Source organism: Marmota marmota, unplaced genomic scaffold (assembly GCF_001458135.2).
Source record: "Marmota marmota marmota unplaced genomic scaffold, marMar, whole genome shotgun sequence".
NCBI lineage: Eukaryota > Metazoa > Chordata > Mammalia > Rodentia > Sciuridae > Marmota > Marmota marmota.
This window is the reverse complement of record NW_025999842.1, coordinates 12,201,984-12,223,869: the sequence shown is the minus strand read 5'-3', so window position 1 is coordinate 12,223,869 and position 21,886 is coordinate 12,201,984.

Below are 21,886 nucleotides of genomic sequence, written 5' to 3'. Positions count from 1 at the left end.
AAACACAGTCCAAAAACATTTGTTATAACATTATGAAATTTAAACTATATAAATATATACTAACATCAGAGTGAATAAATAATTTGTCATACTAGGATGCAGCATTAGAAACTATTTTAAAGAATGAACTATATACAATATGAATGGATCTCATAAATATAATACTGAACAAAAGAAAGATACAAATAATTAAAATTCCTATAACAATATAATAAATTTTAAAAAATACATAAAATATACTGCATAGTTCACACATGCATACATATATGATAAAATTTTTTAAAAGCATAGAAATGACTATCACACAATTCAGAGTGGTCATTATTTTTAGAGGAGGAAGGAATTATAATCATGAAGGTTTATAGAGGGGGCATTTCAGGTCTTGGCAGTGTTATGATTCTTGACCCAGGTCATGGAAACATCAATGTTCTCTTTCTATTATTTATTAAATTATGAATTTCAGTTATACTTTTATGTATATATGATTTACTCCATAAGAAAATATTTTCAAAATTTAGATGAAAAATACTGTGCTATGCTTATTTTTCCCCTTCAGTAAGTCAGTCCTAAAAGCCATACTATTATTCTTTAAAATCTCCATACAAGATGGCTGTATATGTAATATACAACATGCCAGTAGATTTTTTACTGAGACGAGAAAGGAGATTAAAGTAATGATTGTATCAACAAATTCATCCAGGCACTAAAAATGTATTTGTAAAACCCCATATACTCTTTGGATAAGTAATCATGATTTTGCAGCATTTTAAGTTTCCTCTGAGGTAGTTCAGTGATGTGGAACTGAATCATTAGCCAGTGTGTAACTTCTCTTACCTGTGAAGAGAAGCAGAAAATGAAGTGTTTGGAGTAGAACAAAAAATTCTTGTTGGCTGAACGCTGAGAGAATGACACAAGTGGCTATTCCTGAAATTCAAAAATCTCTTCAAGAAGTCCCAAGGGGCATGGCAGCCCCAACTTCTCACCAGGTTGATGACTATTGTCTGCAGATCTTTAATAAGCACAGCTAATGGGCTAATGGGACATAGAAATATAAAGAGACACAGAGATAATTACAAGAACAGTTAGGTCTCTTCCTGCTCCTGCTAAAAATCATTTCTTCCTCCTAATTCTACCTACTCTTTCAGCTAACATGGACTGCACCGTGCAAGTTGTTGACCTTGCATGCATCTATCCTGTCAAGATGATGATGAAGAACTAAGGAAGAGAGGGATGTCAGATGGCATCAACCAGACTTCCAATCCAGGCAAAATATGGAACAAAGGGACCAATCTATCCTGCTACATTAAACAACCATAAAACAGGTCAACATATATGAAACAATGGTTTCACAAGCTAGCCTAGATGGAGCACAAGACTGTGTCCCTGAGAGAAGGGACACTGAGCCCTTTCTTTGTGCCAGTTTACTGCCTAGAGAGTTCCTTGGCCATAGTTCAGTGGGGAGGAAACCCAAAATGATTTCAGTTGTCCCACTGAATTAAGGAGACATACATTACAGTTTGAAAAGGCCGAGGCAGTTAGAACATGCAGGGTAAAATAGTGGAGAGGAGGCATCTATGTATGGAGACAGCTCTGCAAATCTGCATAAGACTTTGTATGAGCACCACTCTGCAGGTATAAGAGGAGTGGGACTACCTGAGGACAAGGAAGGAAATAACAGAAAGGAGTAGTTGAAACAATATGTAGAGCTTCTTCAGGATTAAGAATAATGTTATTCTCACCTACTAGAATAAGACTTGAGACACTGGGTAGAATGTGCAAAGTATCATCATAGTGATGGGATCAAGTTAGCACTAAACTAAAGGCTCCTCTGAACTTGTGCTATACATGCTTAAAAAGCAGCTTCCAAAAGGCCCCACTGAGTGCACATAACTGCACACTAGGATCAACACTTTGCTATTTAAAGAAATGTATTTTTTTTTACCAATGGTGTAAAACTCAAAATAGATGCCATTCAATCAAAAATTAACAATGTCTGGTATCTAAAGATGGAGGACATTCTGCCTATTCCCAGGTATGCAAAGAAACAGAAAAATATGATCCAAATTAGAAAAATTAAATCAATCAATGGAAATATACACTGGAACCATGGAGATGATAAAATTAGCAGACATGAGTGTCAAAAAAATTATACATAAACTTCAAATGTTACAAAAAACAAAGGGAAGCAGTCTCAGGAGAGGAGAAATAAAAGATATTTAAAATACAAATAGAACTTCTTACCATAGAAAATATAGTCTCCAACCTGAATACACTAGACATGACTAGCAAAATGGATAATGAAACAGAAAAGATTCATGAATTTGAAAGCACAGTGATAAAAACTCTTCAAAATGAAGCTACAAAAGAGGGGGGGAAAGATTTAAAAATGAATAAAGCTGTATGGTCCTGTGTGACAATAACAATCAGTCTAACATATGTAATTAGTTGTAGAGGTCAGCAGAAAAAAAAAACACTTGAAGAAATAATAGCTGAAAATTTTTTAAATTTGATGAATGTTCCATATCCATTAATCTAAGAACTTTGATAATTCATAAACTGAGTGAATCTAAGGATTTAAATGGAAAACTAAATGAGAGTTAACATATATAATAATATGAAACCTAAGAAATAAATTTTTCATAAATACAAAAAAAAGGTAGCCTGTGTGAAAGGAAAAAAAAAAAAAACATCTGACTTGCCTCAGGAAGTCAATATACAGCAGTGTCTGCATGGTAAAATATTTCTAAAGGAAAATGTTTATCTCCAGTTAGATTTTTTTCCTTAGTTCATCAATACAATTTTATTTAATTCTATAGCCCAACCCATATTGTCTGCTTAGTGATTGTAATAAGAAATTTCATAACAAGATTCTTTGTTTTTCTTAGCTGTAGTAAACATTCCTTAATAAATAAAGGGTTCATCCTAAGTTGTATTTTTCAGAATCAGATCCTGAGACAGACATTGGTGTGAAAATGATTTATGAGATAATGTTTTGGGAGAGGGGAATTGTAGAGGAGTGAGGCAAAGGGACAAGGAAGAAGAGCAAGGCAGGAAAGGATAAAGTATCAAGCAAACTCCTGCAGCGGGTAACCTTGGCTCATGCATTCAGGGAACATTGGACAAACTGCAGATCATACCCTTGTCCCTCTCAAGGTTGAGGGAGCTTCAGTATTTATATCTCTGCACCTACTAGTCAGTCACTGAGTAGGGTACCACTGCCTACCTTCACACACACCCAAGCTTTCTAGCAGACAAGCACAGCTACTTCTGGAAACCTCACTGCAGGCCATTTTCAAAGAGATACAAATACAGGTTGTTCTAATAAAAAACACACTCAAAGCCAGTTTCTAGGAAAGGGGAAAGAAATCTAGGGCATGCAGGTGGGGTACCAATATTTTCTGCTACAGTATTCTTTAAATTGAAAAAAAAAAAAAAACAGCAGTCTTTTAGAAAAGCAAGTGATTCACAAAAAACAAATAGAAATAATCAATGAACCTAACAAAATATATCAATGCTCACAGATAATTGAGAAATACAACTAAAACAATTGGGAAATAGCATGTTAAGCTAATACAACTGGTAAAATTTTAAAAGACAGATGATCCTCTCAGGAAAGAGAGACTTAATGAATGTTAGCAGGACTATAAATTGAGGTAAACTCAAAGCAAGGTAATCTAAGAGCACACCTTCAATGATGTGTTCTATTAGGTCAGCAATTCTACTGCTGAGACCTGTTTTAAAGACATGATAAATACCAGGAGGTTTGTAGGAGTATGCTGAGGAAGTTATTGTTTATAATAGGAAAAAAGTTAAAAAGAACCTAAATTTATCAGTTTAGAGATCTATTTTTGAAAATTAAAATGTATCTTTACAATAGAAAATTAGTGCAGTCATTAAAGTGATAGTATTGGATTTTTATCTGTTTTTTTAAAAGATGGCATTAACTGACCCTACCTGATATAAACACGTGTGGGTACACATCCTCCATGAATTCCTTTGGACCAAACTAACTATATTGGTCTAGTCAAGGACCATATCCTCAGCAGTTCTCAAAGTGAATTCCCTTTGGGGGAAAAAAAACTGAATTGCTTTATTTTATTATGAGAAAATTTGAAAATCATTGCAAGTGATGCGATAGAAGAGTGAACTTAAAATTAAGTTAATAAATTATTATGATGTGAAGAAATGCATAGCATCCTTGAAGAGTAACTCAACAAAATGATTTGTTGGTAATCCCAGTGTTTCCTCTGCTCCTTCTGAAGTCAAGGTTCTCCTGTGATTCTTTTATTTTTCTTGATTTTGATTGATTCTTTGGGCCCAAGGCCACCACACTGAATACACAGCTTATGGTAGTAGAAAGCAAACTGCCACTCCTTGGAAAGAAGTTCATTCCCTGCTGATCCAGTCTGGGGCCTTCTTCTAATCACGTGAACCAACTATGTGGACACAGTCCAATGCAAGCACACGTCTGTTCTTCTCTAGAATAACCCTTGTGATGCCTTTTCAATCACAGCTCTGACGACCTTGTACCTACCAGTGCCAGAAAGCCACAGTTTATCAAAGCCTTTCTAAAGCATTACACAAGATGCTCTGAGGGTGGCTGGGTACAATCTGACTTTCCTTGACCTAGAAACCCTGTATCTATTAATATAGCTCAAAAGTATATAAATTCATAGGGTAAGAACATCCCTATTGATTTATTTTGAATTTATAATTACCTAAATCATGAGGTATTTCTGTGTGAACTATTATCAAGCATATTCTAGTCACATGTGTCATGAAACTGACTTCAAATGTTTGTCTCCAGTTAATTTTTTTCCTTAGTTCATCAATACAATTTTATTTAATTCTGTAGTCCAACCCATGTTGTCTGCTTAGTGATTATAATAAGAAATATTATATTTGGTATCTTTTTTTCTTAGTATTTATAGTATGTCATAGTTTATTAAATATATTGGGACAAGAAAAAAGAATTAAGAACAGTGCCCATGTTGAAAGATATTGATACAAGAGAGACTAGTAAAGAAAAAGAGGGCAGAGATTTTGAAATGGATGAACAGTGACCACATTTGTACATTTGGTCTTTAAGGTCTTTGTCATAGGCTCTTAAATTCATATGCATCACTTAACAGATCTCATCAAAAGAACAGAAGCAGATAACTTGAAGTTACTCAGCACTCACAACTAAAGTTAAACTTGATTGAGACTAAATTTTAGCCAGAATATATTTGTGCAATTTCCAGTACATTTACAGCATATAAATGTACTATTGAGTGGTACTACCTTCAAATTTATAGAAGAAAGAATATATTTCAATAAAATATATTATGTAGTATCTTGTTTTAGTCAGCTTTTTCACTGAAGTGACCAAAAGACCTGACGAGAACAATGTAGACGAGGAAAAGTTTATTTTGGGGCTCACAGTTTCAGAGGTCTGACTTCATAGATGGCTGACTTCTCTGCTCTGGGTCCAAGGCAAGGGAAAATATCATGGTGGAAGAGTGTGGTAGAGTAAAGGGGCTCAGGACAATGCTCCAGGAAGCAGAGAGAGTAAGTTCTCCTTTCCATGGACCCTAAAGATACACTTTCAATGATCCACCACCTCAAACCACACCCTACCTTCCTATGGTCACCACCCGGTTAATCCCTATTAGGAGATTAATGCACTGATTAGGTTAAGACGTTCATAACCCAATAATTTCACCTCTATATTTACTAGAATTGTCTCACACATGAGCTTTTGGGGGACTCCTAATATTAAAACCATAATATACCTCCTGACACAAGACATAGGATGGTTCCTTGTATGAGGAATGGTGAAAAGAAAAGATACAGGTGTTGGAGTTAACCTTCCAACTTTGTATCTATTGTGTAATCACAGGTAAGCTGCTTAACCATACTGTGCGTGGATACCTTAGTTTATGCATCTGTAAAAATGATTACCTATCTGTAAGAAAATATCAGAGATAATATTTATTGAGTATTTATTATTTTCCAGGAACTATTCTGAGGGTTTTAAATATTTTCATGCATTTAATCATTTGGTTTAGTACCCATTTCACAGAGGTAAATAAGACAGAGAGTTTAAATATTTTCTGAGTTCACACAGAAAGTAAGTAAACCCAGATTTAAACCTAGTCTGGATCCAAGATACATGCATTTATTTGCAATACTGTCCTCCTCTTCTATAGGGAAAAAAATAGTTCACACCTCAAAGGGTTACTGTGAGAATTATGAGACATCATAAGGAAACTACTTGAAATAGTAAGAGTTTAAATGTGTAATTATTGTTATTATTGTTTCAAAACCAGACATCTTCCTGTCTCTAGTAGCACATTCCCCATGCACCTTTCAAGGGATTTTCAATGCAGCACAGGACAGCTTATCATTTTAAAATATTACATCAATTTGAATAGTTTTAAATGATAACAATTCATTTCAAATGTTTAAATCTAGTTGTCCCTTGTAACTTGCAATAGACACATATGCTAATCTATACAACACACATCTACTGGGTATCTAAATAGAATTTTCACAAGCAGAATTAATTAGAAATATATTTGGAGAGCTTAACATTTAAAGAAATCCCAAGATAAGTGCTTTCTCAGGCAAATAGTTCTTTTGAAACAAGAATCGCTTACTTCACCTACCCCTGTAAAAATATGCTTGATAGTCTCAGGGCAGAGCAAAACTGCAAAGGTAGATACATCCTAAGTGGTTACTACCCAAGGCCATGAATGAGGTATATTTCTGTCACATGATCATGGTTACAAGCAAACAGCCAGACACCTAAAGAAGAACCTAAGGGAAAAGAGACATTACCAACTAACTGGAAGCTAAGGTACGTGCTTTTGCAAAATGCAAAAATGGAGACAGAGTGACCGCAAGGAGAGAAAATACAATCCCCTTGCTTTGTCATTGTATGTCTGCTGGCAAGTGTTGGCAAGTGTGAAGATTTCTTTGGTGAGGAAAGAACATTGTCTAGGCCTATGAGACACTCAAAGGCAAAAGGACAGTACTGTTTTCTTCACAAAGAAAAGGAGGATTGAAACACTGACCAGTATAAACACTAGGCTTAATGAGTCAAAGTAAAGCATGGAGTAGAAGCCAGAGAAAAGTCAAGAAGGAGGTTTATGAGTCCCTGAACAAGGCCAATAAATCCTTCAGCACTGGGTGTCAAGGCCTCAGTCTGTGCACCAGATGCAGCTTGATGGATGGGTTTATCTGTCCCCAAAGGCATGTTGAGATTGTTCTGCCATTGGCCCCACACATAGGTGAGACAGAGCTCTACTGTTTCCCACTCCATCCTTTTCAAATGTGATACACATGACCAACTCAGTGTTTCCATTTCTTTGCCTTCCACTTTGAACACTGAAAGAGAAACCAAGATCCTCAGTATGCAAAGAGTGTGTTTACTGTCCTTAGACTACCAGAACATCTACTCTTGGGTTGAATTAAGAAAAATATAACATCTCCATATTATATTTTGGGATTCACATGAATTGAACTCACTTGAAAGATCTCTTCTTCTGTTGCATATCACAACAGTCAGGACCAGTGTATGCTGGATCTTTCTCCAATGTTCTTACAATTACATGTAAAAGAAAGTACGTACCAGTAAAGGTCCATGAAGTATTAGAACATGGCTCATGTTCTAATCACAGAATATAGATCAGGGTTGAATGTTAGACAAGAGGTCCCAGAAGTAAATTATTCACCTTTACCATGAGAAAAGGTCAGTCTATAGAGATGTATCTTTATTAGATGACAGAATTTAGTTTCTTTCCAAGGAGTGGAAAGAGGCTCACACATGTAATCTGAATTGATTAAATTATAGTGAAATATACTGGAATATGTACAAAGAACACACTGTCTTAAGAGAAACAGAACTCCTAGCCTGAAAAATGAGTTGTGAGAGATATCCCAGATAGAGTAACATTTCCATCATTTCCATCATACAATGCTGCTCATCCTCTTAATAAACCAAACATCCTGCCAACTCAAGACCTTTGTGGTTACTGATCCCTGTTCTTCTACTGCTCTTCTCTGAGACATTTAGATATCCCCTTCCTCATTTCTTCAAACCCAACCTAGTTTCATTTATCCCAGAAATCCTAAGATAATTCATATACAAAATAATCCATTAACAAATGTTATATTGACAAATTCGAACAGAAAAAAATAAATCATTAGCTCTGCAAAAGCAAGCAAATGATAGAATTCAAGAATTGTAATTTAAAATAAACTTGTTATTTAGAAAACTTACATTATTCTAGAGAAAAGAAGTTACCTAACCTTATCAAAATGACCAAATGAAAATCAGCAGCAAACAGAAATTTGAGGTGGGACAAAAGACAAGAAAGCCTTCTATTACAGTTTCTGTTCAACATTGTACTACATATACTTGAAGACACAATAAGACAAGAAAAATAAATAAGAACTATAAAGGTTGAGAAGAAAGATATACAACATATTTTACCTACATAGAAAATTGAAGGAGACCCACAAATAAACTATTGGAGCTTTAAAAGAATCAATTGTCCCTATATACCAATATAAATATATTATACATGAGGGAGGGGAGTCTCCACTTAAAATAGAAACAAAAACCTTTAGCTCCTTCATAATAAACCTAAGAAGTGAGATTCAGCATTCTATGAAAAGAAATTGTCAAATATGAGGAAACTATGAATGAGGGGCATAAAATATGATCTAAATAAAGAAAATACTATGTCCTGGTAATGAATCAGAAGATCTAATACCATGAACATTTCAATTTTCTCAAAATTAATCTGTTTATCCATGTATTTGATTTAGGATGTCAATAGAGTTGTTCATAGAGCTTGACATTATATGACAAAAATTCAGGAGTAGCTAGATAATTTTTAAGAGAAAAAAAACAGAAAAACTATTTGTTACAGATATTAAAGAATATTTTAAGCTGTTTTGCAATGCATTATTGATGCCAAGTAAACACATTGATGAATGAAGCAGAATAGAGAGTTGAGAAAGAAATCCTTGCACATAGGTTACATTCCAGAATTGGCATCAAATATCTATGAAAAAATTTTAAAGACTATGTTAAAAATTTTTGCTGAGATAGTTGTAGTCCATGAGGAAAAAAATAGAAATACTTTACACCATAAACAACAAGAAAGACCATCTGAACTAAAGAGCTATATATAAAAAGCAACACTATAATAATATTCAAAGAAAATATAGACATATGCCTTTACCAACTTGGGTTACTGCAGAATTTCCCAGACAAGGTGCAAAAAAGCCCAACCCATAAGGAAACAACTGATTCACTGAATAAATTACAGATTTAAAGTCTTTTCACAAAAAGGCAGCATAATCGAATTTAAAAGACAAGTCATAGATTTGAAACAGATATTTGTAACAAACATACTTACAGTAATAGACAATTATTATCTAAAAATATCGAAAGAACTCCTTCAAGTCAATAAGAAAAAGAAAACTCCATAGGAAAATAGACAAAGGATAGAACTAAAGTAGAATCACAAATGGCCAATAAACACACGAAAAAGGCTCTCAGCCCAATTGATAATAAAATGTAAACAATGAGATGCCATTCACTCCCATTTTACACCCACCAGATTGCTGAAAATGTTATGGTTGGCAAGAATTTGGAACCATGCAAATTCTCATGCACTGACATTAGGAGCATGAATTGGCCCAACTGTCTAGAAAGCAATTTGGCAACAGCAAGTAAATCTGCTGGTGTTCATATCATATAAGCCAGGAGTACCTCCTCTGAGGGTTCATCTTCATATGCTTTTGCATATCATATTCAAGATTCCACGTGGAAGAAATTGTTCATTTTCTTATTATTTATATTTCTCATTTGAAGATATAAATATTCATTAACAGTAGAAGAGACAAATATGATATATTTAGACAATGATATATGATACAGCAGTTAAAATGATCTATCAAGGATATAAACTTCAAAAACACAATGATAACAGTAAGAGCAAATGTGTAGTGCTTACAATGTACCTTGCATTGTTTTACATACCTTAAATACATTAATTCATTTATTTAACATTTAATTTTCTTTATTTGAATATTTAAGATCCACCATAAATCCCAATAGCACCAATCCTAAGACATTGGTACTATTATATTCCACCTAATAGGTGAGGCAACTGAGCATAGAAAGAGTAATTGTCTTGCCTGAGATCATATAGCTAGTTATTAGCAAAGGAATATTCTAGCCCTTCACTATTTTACTCCTTCTGAATTTTTTAAAAAATTGGATAGCATTCTATAGTCAACATTTATTTTTGCAATTGCCAAAAAATACCATATGATATTCATATGGCATATAGATATCTTTAAAAACTACAGAAATATAAACTCTGATCATATTTATAATCTATTATAGTAACATTTTGTAATAATTTGTAATATGGACACCGTGTTCCAGGTATCTTATGTCCTTCTCTGCCGCTGACTCAAGCCTCTCCAGGTGAAGAAACACCTGGGTTGTGGGCTGCAATGGCAGACCCGATGATGTACTGCCCGCTTCAGTTCACTCCCTAGGGCAGTGAACAGCGATGGTCTGGTCGGGAAAAGCAGTCACTTCCAGGCGCAGTGTCACCGCAGCCATAGTAGAGCAGTCTTTGATATATCTGTGACTATAGCAGGAGTGTTTGAAGAGACTAAGAGTGGAGCGAGGTGGGGGTCAAGAAAGGGAAGTGAACACCACCCCTTCTCATAGCACGCTTCAGTTCCACCTGTCCCAGCTTTAAATGGGCTTGTGCAGTCAAAACCACCAGTTTGGGCTTCACTACAGGTTCAGCCTACAATGTGGACACTTCAAAGACTTCAAAGGTAGGGGACACTGTACTGTATCTGGAGTGAAACCAAAAATGTGGGATTTAGCAAAGCTTTCGGAGGGTGGCTGGAGGGCTTGAAGTGATTTCCACTTAAATACACTGCAAGTGAGTGAACAAAAAAAAAAAAGAATCAAAAAATAATAGGCCAGAGGAAGAAAAAAAATATCATTTTTCCCTTTGTTAATGCTATAGAAATATCAATCCTGAGGGCTTGGTGAGATTTTATAAAGACCGATCCATGAATCTGAGCCTGACTTTCAGCCGCAAAATTCGAAAGGCTCTACTTTCATGCTTTTCTACTCAGTTCCATTTTTAAATAATTGATAGGTAAAAGGAAAAGAAAGAAAAAAAATGTAATTGGAGCCTACTCTGCACCAAGTCGCATGTTAGGAGCTTTCATCTGTGTTTTATCTCATCCTCAAAACAACCAGTGAAGTGACTCTAATAACCCAGTGTCTCCTACATACAAATGAGTAAACTGAGGCCAAGAGGGGTTAACTCCACTTGTTACACTAAGGCACACGACCAAATTTAGTCCAACTTTCCGGAAGCTGCAAAGCTCATAGTTTTCCATCGTGCCATGTGGCTTTATGAAAATTGAATATAAAAATGGCCTAACCCAAATAAGCTGAAATGCCATAATTACTTCTAGTTAAAAATATCCATTTTTTTTAATTTATGTACAAGCTACAAATGTTTTTTGGATCTCCTGAAAAACTCACTGGGGATGGATATTGTTTGATTTTGGTTTCTTGTGATATGCTTAGTGGTTTCATAAGGTTTTAACTAGTGCCCATCAGTAGTAATGGTGTGTATTGCAAGAGGGACTCCGGGGCTCTGAGTTCACTCTCTGAAGGTTTTCTGGCTTCCAGTGTTTGGGTTCTAAACAATTAGGAAAACTAGATATGGTTACAGCAAGAGCCTTTCTAATTGAAAAATATAGGGTTTTTAAAACCAATTTCTGTATAAACTGCCCTGGCAAAATGAATATTGTTTAATTTTCATTTTGAATTAAAGACTTGGAAACCTGAGTAATATAGAGGCTAATGATGAACTGAGCTGAGCAGAGGCTCCTTTGAGAGCCATAGCGATGTATTAAAACAAGAATTATTTTGTACACTGTGCTGTACTTCAGCATCAGATCCTCAACAGACTGCAGAATCACTTCCCAGATAATGAAATTATAAAAGAATTTTAATTTCATGTTAGAACTTGTATTACAAATTATTAGGAAAATAAACAGGGGAGAAAATAATTTTCAACAAATTCCTCCTGTGGATCACCAAAGTGGAAGGTCTTTATGCTTAGAAAACTTCTGAAAAGTTTTATCAGAAGGAACAGAAATACTTTAAATTTTCAAAACACAAAGTCTGATTAAGGGCAATATGAATATATTTAAATATCAAGGATGAGGCTTGGGATGTAGCTCAGTAACAGATCACCTGCCCAAGCTTGTGCAAGGCCATGGGTTCAATCCCCAGCACTGAAAAGAAAAAAAAAAAAAAATGTCAACAACATTTAAGGATTATGATTGAATAGCACAGAAAGGGTCATTTTCAAAATTATGCTAGACAAATATCACAGAATCGATAACATTGGAGCCGGGACAGGTATTTCTCACCTCAGAATGAGCATGAAAGTCTAAATAACACTAAGATCACTCTCACACATTGTAGGGGCTGACCCTGCACAACCATAGTTCCATGGAGGTAAGGAGCTAATCCCATTCCCCATAGAGGCTGCCAGCAGTCCAAACTGCAGCCGATTCCTCTGCACAGACTTCAGATTTGGTCTACATAAAAATAACTTATTTAAAAAGCACTCACAGATTAATGAGGCAAAAGAAATTTTCTCAAAGGACTAAGATGATAGGGGCCAAATTCTATAGTAGAAGAATGTTTAGGAGTTGCTTTCCAAGGTTTCAATCTTCTCTATCCTTAGGGCTGGGAATTCCTTTTGCTCCCTTATTTCAACAACACCATTAAGAAGAGTAAGTAGCCACCTCACACCAGAACCAGTCACAAAAGCCCCTTCTGGTTGGTGGTCAAGGTTTGTGCTGGCCTATAGGTCAAGGTTTGTCCTGCTAAAGATCTCAAGCTGACCCCTGCCTAGCTGCCTTTCCCACAACAGGACTAAAGACCACTATCCAGGTATCTGATATTATTCATCTAAATGTCTGTAAAAATTAAAATAATGTGGGTCATAACTTGTCAAAACTACTTAATAATATATTACTGAAATAATATATGTAGTAATATATTGAAATATGCCAAGTGTTTTCAATGAAGAAAACATGCATGCATATTCAATTTATGTGTGTGCACACACACATCCATTTAACATGTACATATATTAAATCATAATTTGGCAGCTTTGAAAAATACTTGGTAAAAGTAGGAAGATAGTGACACAGCAGCAAGAGAGTCAATCAGCATTCATTGACATTTTCACATACATGAAACCACACCACCAATCCATTAGCAAGGTAAAAACAAGCACATATATGGTAAGGTAATCTTTGAGACTTTGCTTTACTCTGTGGTGTGTGTGTGTGTGTGTGTGTGTGTGTGTGTGTGTGTGGTTTTTTGTTGTTGTTGTGTTTGTTTGTTTGTTTGTTTCCCAATCAGAGAATGCCTATTCATTATACTGTGTTGCTGGAATAAAAGGCAAAGTTACTGAAAAACACTCATGGGCCATTCCCTAGATCTGGTTTCAAAAGATAAGAAAAGATTTTATACAATCAGGTGGGAAACTACAAATAGAAGAATCTGTGTTCTTCTTTCCAGTGTGCCCCAGAAGTTCTCATGACCTCCCAAAGAAAGTGGGTGCAACTAACCTTAAAGCAGAACCAACACTTTTGAGAACCATGGCAACATCAGAGTGACCATTATGGGCTTGGACCAGAGGGCTCTCCTCAAATATGCTTCTGCATATAAACTCTGGACTCATTTAGCAACCTGCTCGGGAAGGGAGATCCAGTAATAAATGAGACTGAATTCCACCCAATGGTGTGGTGAGCACTCAGAGTAGCACTTTATCCTTAATATGACATGTAACAGCCAAATATTTATGTGTACACATATTCATATACATGTATATATACATACACATATATATATACACATATATACATGCATACATGATGAGGGAAAAATTTATTCTCACTGTGATAATTCTAGCAGATGAAGGAATTCTTATTTTACAGACAAGTGAGGAGATGACAACAATAATGGCCTATCTGGTCTCCACAACATCCAAACAAACTAGAGTTAAACTTTTCTAACTTCCAATAAATTTTTTCCCTTCATATTACTGCATTTAAAAATATCATATCTCAGAGGGCTCCAAAAGTCGATTGCTTATTGACTTTCTAGCAGGTCCATATAGTGTAATGAGTCTTTATATCTCTATTTTTAAACTGCTTATTGGATTCTTAAGATTAAACAAAGCATATAAAAAAATTACAGTGTTGGAAATTAGGAGAATTGGTGAAATGAAGTACATTATTATCCTATCAAAGCTCCATTAAAACTTTCCAGAATAAATATTAAAACACTAGAAAGGCTACTTTTTAACAGCTTCTTACAAAAAGCAGGTCTTTATAAATTGACTATCTTTTTACAACTTTAGTTACTATAATATGAATTCCTATCTCCATACAAGAGTCTAATGGCTTTCTCCAGATTAGATAATAAAGTCAGCTCCCAACTTGAAAGAATCTGTGCTATTATATGAGGGTCATAATGAAAGTTTCCCCCAGAACTAATAAATAGCAAAAAAAAAATCAGACTTTTTGACATTACATAATCTGAATATTATTATAGAGGTAAAGCTGATGATGTCACTCTTCTATTTAAAATGCTTCTAAAGTTGCTCGTTTTCTTTCAATAGAGAATTATGTATTTTGTATGGCCTATCCACCCTGGTATAGCCTGCTTACAACCCCAGCCTGCTCATTATTACTCCTTTTTTTAAATTTTTTTATTAATATATGACAGCGGAATGCATTACAATGCTTATTACACATACAGAGCACAATTTTTCATATCTCTGCTTGTATACAGTATATTCACACCAATTCATGTCTTCGTACCTATACTTTGGATAATAATCATCATCACATTCCACCATCATTAATAACCCCATGCCCCCTCCCTTCTCCTCCAGCCCCTCTGCATATTTAGAGTTTGTCTTGCACCTGATTTCTTTCCTCATGTGTTTTGTTTCCTTAGACAACAGCAGCTAGCCCCTGCCACTGGTCCCCTGGCCTGGCTAACTCCTTCCGAAGCCTTCTATTCTGTGTATTCTTCTAAAGAACACTGCTCACCACCACAGCACTCATTCCTCCCAGAATCAGCTACTGGGGATTTGACTTCCCTTTATCGATCTGCTTCGCCTTAGAGGTGAGCGTTTGTGTGCGAGGGCTCATTCCTATTTTACTCATAAATATGGAATATTACATTTGCTTTGGGAAGGTTTGGGTTTTTCTTTTTACCCAATCAGCTTTGGCTTTTAAAAAATAATAAAATAAAATCAACCTTTACCAAGATTTGAATTTTCTCCCATACTTGCATCTTTTTCTTGATAAAAATCATTCTTAGGAAACAATGGTACTGATGGGTAAAAACGTCTCAGGTAGAAGACACAGAGCACAGCACAAAGAACAAGATTAAAAGCCATATGTTACCCTAGACATAAAGCCTTTTCTTGTTGTTCTTGGTAACCAACTCACCTTTATAGAAATTTTTGAATCAGGGAATGCACATTTGCCAGAGCAAATGGCCCAGAATATGAATGAACTACATAAATCAGAATATAATCAGTTTTCACTCTACCTGTTTATTGCTTCTGATGAAATTCTCTTACCAAGTCCCACTGAATTTGCCATTATCTGCTGTACCTAGGGGGAAAATGATCAAAAAAATGTCCTAAATAATATTTGAAGTACATTTTAAATATAAGGTTTATTTGGTTAGTGTGTTATATTCTGTTCTAAGTACAATGCTAGACTGTTATGTACTTATTTTCATAGTTTTCTTTACTTATTTTGCAGTTTAGTTCAAATTGTACTTGTAAAACCTAAGATAGACAAATGTTTAGGTCACATTTATTCTCGTCTCTTAAACAGCTCTGTTGTAGCTACACAATGAACCTAAAAGAGACATGGTGAGAGTAGCTGTGAGGATTTCTATTCATTTGTGCCAAGTTCCACATTATACTTATCTCCTTGCTATCACCCAAGTACAGGCTCAATTCATAAAACACTGGTCTTTGTACTACCCCTGTGAGTCCATTCTTCTGGCCGTATAAAATTAACTCCAAATTCCCTTTGCATCTGTATCAAAGTTGTTTTGTTGTTTCTTCATACTCTTTAGTTATATTTCTTCTATTGTTCAATGATTTGCGGAAAACATGTAAAATTCAATTTGCAAATTCTGAGTCACGGGTCCACAGGGAGTCTTTCTCTGCCTCAGGTTCCTTAGACTAAGCAATAAAAATGTTCCTGAGGCAGATGTTTCTGGACTGTGTGAACATCCCACTTTTTTTCTCAGCCTCAAGTTAGACGTTTAGAACAGTCAAGTTAATTTTTCTTTACCCTCATCTACTTGGAGTGGAACATTTCAAATTTAAAATCACTCTTCTTTTTATAAGCCTCAAATGAATTGTATTTTAATGTGTTCAAAGAAAAGTTAAGTGACAACTGATTGTGTCATCTAGTCAAAAGATAGCAAAGATTTACTCACTCTGGTTGAGATCCAGGATTAGATCATGTAATATGATGACCCAACCTATCATGAGAACCAGAAAAACTGCCCATTTCATAACTCCGGACAGCCATGCCTGAGGGAGCAGTGCCCACCACAGAGATATTGCTTCCCCAGCCCTGTCTTGTTCAGCTATCTTGCTGAGACAGCACATAGGCTCTCTAGTGAATGGGCTTTCCCATTTCCAATTACTCATTTATGTCCCTAAAGGAGTATGTCACTATGGGGAAAGGTACATTTTTAAAACAGGGTATAATTATGTTCAGAAGATATGTTAAATTATTCAAAATGAACACATTCCTCTCTCTCTCTCTCTCTCTCTCTCATACACACACACACACACACACACACACACACACACCTTCTTCATGTTCAGAGGATCTTGCTTAGGGTGCCAGGGCAGTCCAAGCTGGCATCACTTTTCATGAACAAGTTGCCCTTTGGAACTGGAGGAGTGTGAACTGAGTGATTGCCATTGCTCAGCACAAAACCATCCACAGAATCTGTAGACTCAGTGCCAGGAAGCAGGGGACTCAAATTAAGGAGTTCTAGGGGTTCTTATTTCCTTCTATGCTTTGTCCTTAAAAAGATTCACTCCCAAGAAGGGCAGAGAAGCAGCCACCATTTTATCAACCCATTCGTCTTCTGTTGCTGATTTCCTAAACAAGCAGTAAACTGTCCAGAGAAAGCCTCTGAGAGAACTGTTCCCAGACTTTTCAATAATGAGAGAATGTGCTCTTAGAGAATTTGGTTCTGAACAAAAATTATGTTAATTTGTATATTTCCAGCATCTCTCACCACACAACCTGAATTCTCTCCCGAGACTTTAAAACCACAAGCACTTCCAAGGAGAGTAAGTTTCTGGAATCTGAGAAGCTGAATAAAACAGATGAGCAAGAAACAGGAAGTCAGCATAAAAATCTCAGCTCCATCAATGAAGCACCAATAGATCCATAAGTTAACATGCAAGTAGGGCGAGGAAAGGAGCAAGGGACTTTGGACATTAGAGGACAATTATTAAACTAATCATAAGAGTCAATGTTTTGGGAGGTTAGCAGGTCAGAAAGCATGCAGAAGTTATTTTTTTCATTTCTTCCTTTTGTGTCATTTCTATGCTCGATTATGTTTGTTTCATGGGTAGAATGCCATTAATCATATGCCATAATAGTTAAAATCTGAGAAAAAGAAAAGCCAAAATCTAGACCTCAACAATCTGGGGCCAAAGCTCTTTAAAATGCAACACAACATCACCATCTAGTGTCCAAAACCTAAAATTTAAGTCTGATGCCACTGACCTATAAAATCACAACCTCAGGAAGAAAAGATCATAATGAACAGATAAGGAAACTGAAACTCAGAAAGGGAAGGATATTTCTCACAGAGCTATAAGGAAACATATCCCCTGACAATCACTCCAATCCTGGTTACGCAAACTCAATTTAGTGTGACAATCGGTCATAACAGCCATTACGTAATTCAACTCTCTCAGCACAAAAGGAAAGGTCCTCTTTTATAGTAATCTTCACCTTTAATCAAAGATCTACCTTCATATTGATCTATTTAGAAGACGGATAGAATGGTATCAAATGTGGACAATTGGTTAAGAGGAATTTAAACAAATATACATACAATTAAATAAGTATCCGACTGGTCTTGAAGTAGAATAAAGCCATAAAAAGATTAGAAAAGGGCAAGTTATTTCCTGAAAGGCACTTTTTTTAAATAACCTTTAAGATTCAATACATATATCAAAGTAAATAAGTACCTCACCCATATCTAATATTTTGCTTACTTGTCAAAAGAAAAAATTTTGTATTTATTTATCTTTTCCAGCTGTTCTATTTAGTCTGTAACTTCAAAAGATAGATCATAATAAGAATTTAAAACAATGATTATGGTCATTCTCCTAATATTAATGGTTAATTCTCTTAACATTCCATTATATAGTCAATTGCTTCTACTGAATATCATATTTCAGCCTCTCCTTTGGTTTTCAGACACCTGTATCATTTATAAATCCATACTCATAAGCATATGCCTTTGTCATAGAACTGAGGGTACTGTGGCCAATGTTGGAGAAAGGGTAGGAATTAGGGTGTGGTTTTCTTTTCCACCCATTCCCAAACTTAGCAGCAAAGAGATTAAATGTAAATCTCTCCCCTGCTTGTACCAAAGGCAGGTTTTGTTGTGAGCCTGTTCAACCTCTTTCCTCCTGGCTGCTCCTAGATTGTCAATGCCCAGTGTTAGGTACACATGGTGGAGACAGTTAATGGTGCTAATGATGCTTGTGGCAATTTCCTGCCTTATATGGACAGCTTGGCTAACCTGCCTTTTGATTCTCCATGTCTGAGCTGACCTCTTGTGACAGAACTCCCTGCCAACAGAGCCCTAGCTTAGCTGGAGTCCTGTCAAGGCCTCCACTGCCCTTCCCGCCCCAATTGTGCTCTTGCCTGAGGGTTACAAGTTTTTAATCAAAGGCTTAATGCCAGGATTCTCAAGAAGGGGCAGGGAGCTCATCCGAATCACCTGGAGAGATTTTCCTAATTATAGCCCCCCACACACCTCATCTTTTCCTTACTGAAAGAGTGTTTCATAACCCTCAGGTATGTTGGAGAGGGAAGAAAGAAGTTGAAACCCATTGGCTTCCAGCAATCAGAAGAGTGAGGTTAATCTTCTTTTGATTCAGATGGAAAACACCTCAAAAGAGGGAAATGAAACCTTGTCTCCTAAGGATGAAACTATAATAAAACCTTAATTAATTTGGACCCCATTAATTCAAAATGTGTGATAATTAGAAAAATCGCAGGTTAAAGTTTACCTTTCCTCTAGCTAAGGGAAAAGTGGCTGAAGATTACTTTCCTGTACTTGGGAAAAGTGAATTTGTTAAGCAAATTAACACGAAAAGAAAAACATTTAACCAACTGAGCAAAGCAAGGAGTTTTCAGACCATTTTGATCCATTCAGGAGATAAACAAGCGCTGTTGTCATTAGAAATGATCCCAGGACCTTTTCTAGGCAGCAGTCAAGGAATGAAGTTATTATCTGTTAGAGGTAAGGAAATTAATTTTCAAACGTCACACAGTTCTGACTGATCTTCCCTTCAATTAGGACAAATTTCAAACACCGGCTTCCATAGTAATACTGGTTGAAATATAAATATCAATATTTTCTTGAATATTTTTTAGTTCCCTAGATTATGAAAAGGTGCTTCTTGGAGAGGGAGAGGCTAAAGACCTCTGTGATCTACACACTATGGGAAACAGAAATGAGATTCAAACAAAGTTAGGCAGGATGCTTTATTGTAAGGCTTCTACGAGCCTTTCCTAAGCAAATGAGCAGTATCTATTTTGAAGAGAGCACTACAATGCTTCTTAAAATTACTTTTAAAAGGAACCCTTTCTTCACTATGTATCCTAGGAACGTTATCCCCAATTCTACATGGCTACTCTTTTGGTGATGCTAAGCCAGTTGATTACAATTAATGAATAGCCTCAGAATTCTAATAGTTAACTAATGATTTGTAGTTACTATTACTAACCCCTAATTATATCAACTCAGTCAACAGAAATAATAACAAAAAGTTATACCCCATATTATTATGTTTATCCACCCTATTCCATTGGAGTTACTTACAATTGCTGGCTATACCCTGAGGCTTTATGAACTGAAGTTCCTGCGGTTTGATTTAAAATATTTTAATTAAGTGAAGCTTTCTGCCCCGAAGGCTTTCAAAAGCAATTTTCAAAACCTCAGAAAACAAACAAACATTATACCAAAGGCCTTACCACTGAAAAACCACAACCATTTCCTGGCGGTCATTTCTTGCTTTGTTTTGTTATGCATAGATGCTTTTTGTTTCAAATGACAATAATAAATCACAAAGTTAGGTGATGTAGTACCAAAGTTCTATGCCCTGGGCATGGTGGGAAATACAAAGCTCGCCATAAAATACCTTTGGCAGCTGGAGAAATCATCTAGCACAGCATTTGCTGCAGCTGTATCAGGTGTAGGGCTGTGTTATCAAACTTCTCCTAATGGAAAGTGATTTTCAATCTCCTCTATGCATTTTCATGTGGCTTTGGGAGGGGCTCAAGGAGGGTTTGAGAAAGTATTACAGTAATGTTTTTCAAAGTGTGATCTCAGGACCAGCAGCTTCAGCCTCATGGGAAACTTAGAAATGCAAAATTTCAGTCCACTAGCCAGACCTAGGGGAAGCAACCTCCCAGGGGTGGGGCCAAACAATCTGCCTTAAGCCCCCCGCCACAATTCTGATGGCCAATGACTGAAAACCATTGAGTGAGGTACAGCAGAAGCTTTGACCTCATAAAGACCCGGGTTTAGAATACTTAATATTCCTGACCTTTACTTTCCCTGCTTATAAAATGATTTTAAAATCAGTTTTACCTGCTTCAAAGGAAGGCTTTCAAGAAAGGAAAAATGAGATAACATTTAAAACACTTCAGTGCCTGGTGGCATTCAGCTTAGAGAAAGACCAACCCACCATTTAGAGGAGAAGGAAAGTCTTAATTTGAGGGAGAAAGAAATCTCTATTCCCTACAAGAATTATTCTCGGGCAGTCCAGAGACTTTTAGGATAGTGTGGATCCTTTTCAATATGGATTCTTTTTTATATGCCCCCAAGTTTTGCTCAATGTATGAAATTGGTCCTTATCCCACTTTGAGTATATACACTTTTACCCCAACAGATGTCAGGACATTTTGCTGAATGAATTCTATGGTTGGTAAAAGCAAAACTACAACTTGTTATGAGTTAGGGAAAGCACAGATTACTTATATTGAACAAATCAGGTAAGTACTTGGCCCCTGGAGCACACAGAATGCCATCAGGGCCAGTGTTGTGACAAAGATGGAGAAGCAAGAAGACAGTTTGATGATGAGGCAGGCAAGGGTCCAGGGTTGTCACACACCCCTGAAAGTGGCTCCTATGCTTCTTCCCCAGTTACAGATGCAGAATCTGATGACTAGAGACACTAAGTAACTCTATGCCAAATGTTTGTAGGTAATGAAATTAGTTTTCAAACTTGAGCCTCAGATCTCAGGGAGTGAGTGTCCAGAACTCTCTTGTCTGACTCCTTGCCATAGTCCCTTCAGCTCTCAGTCACTGGGGTGCTATTTTGAACACTATGTCATTATGGTTACATTGTAGCAGTGACTGTGTTGAAATTATTGCTGAATTGCTTAGTTTTGTTTTGAGCTGTTCAATTCCTTCAAGTACACCACCAAAATTTCTAATAACCCA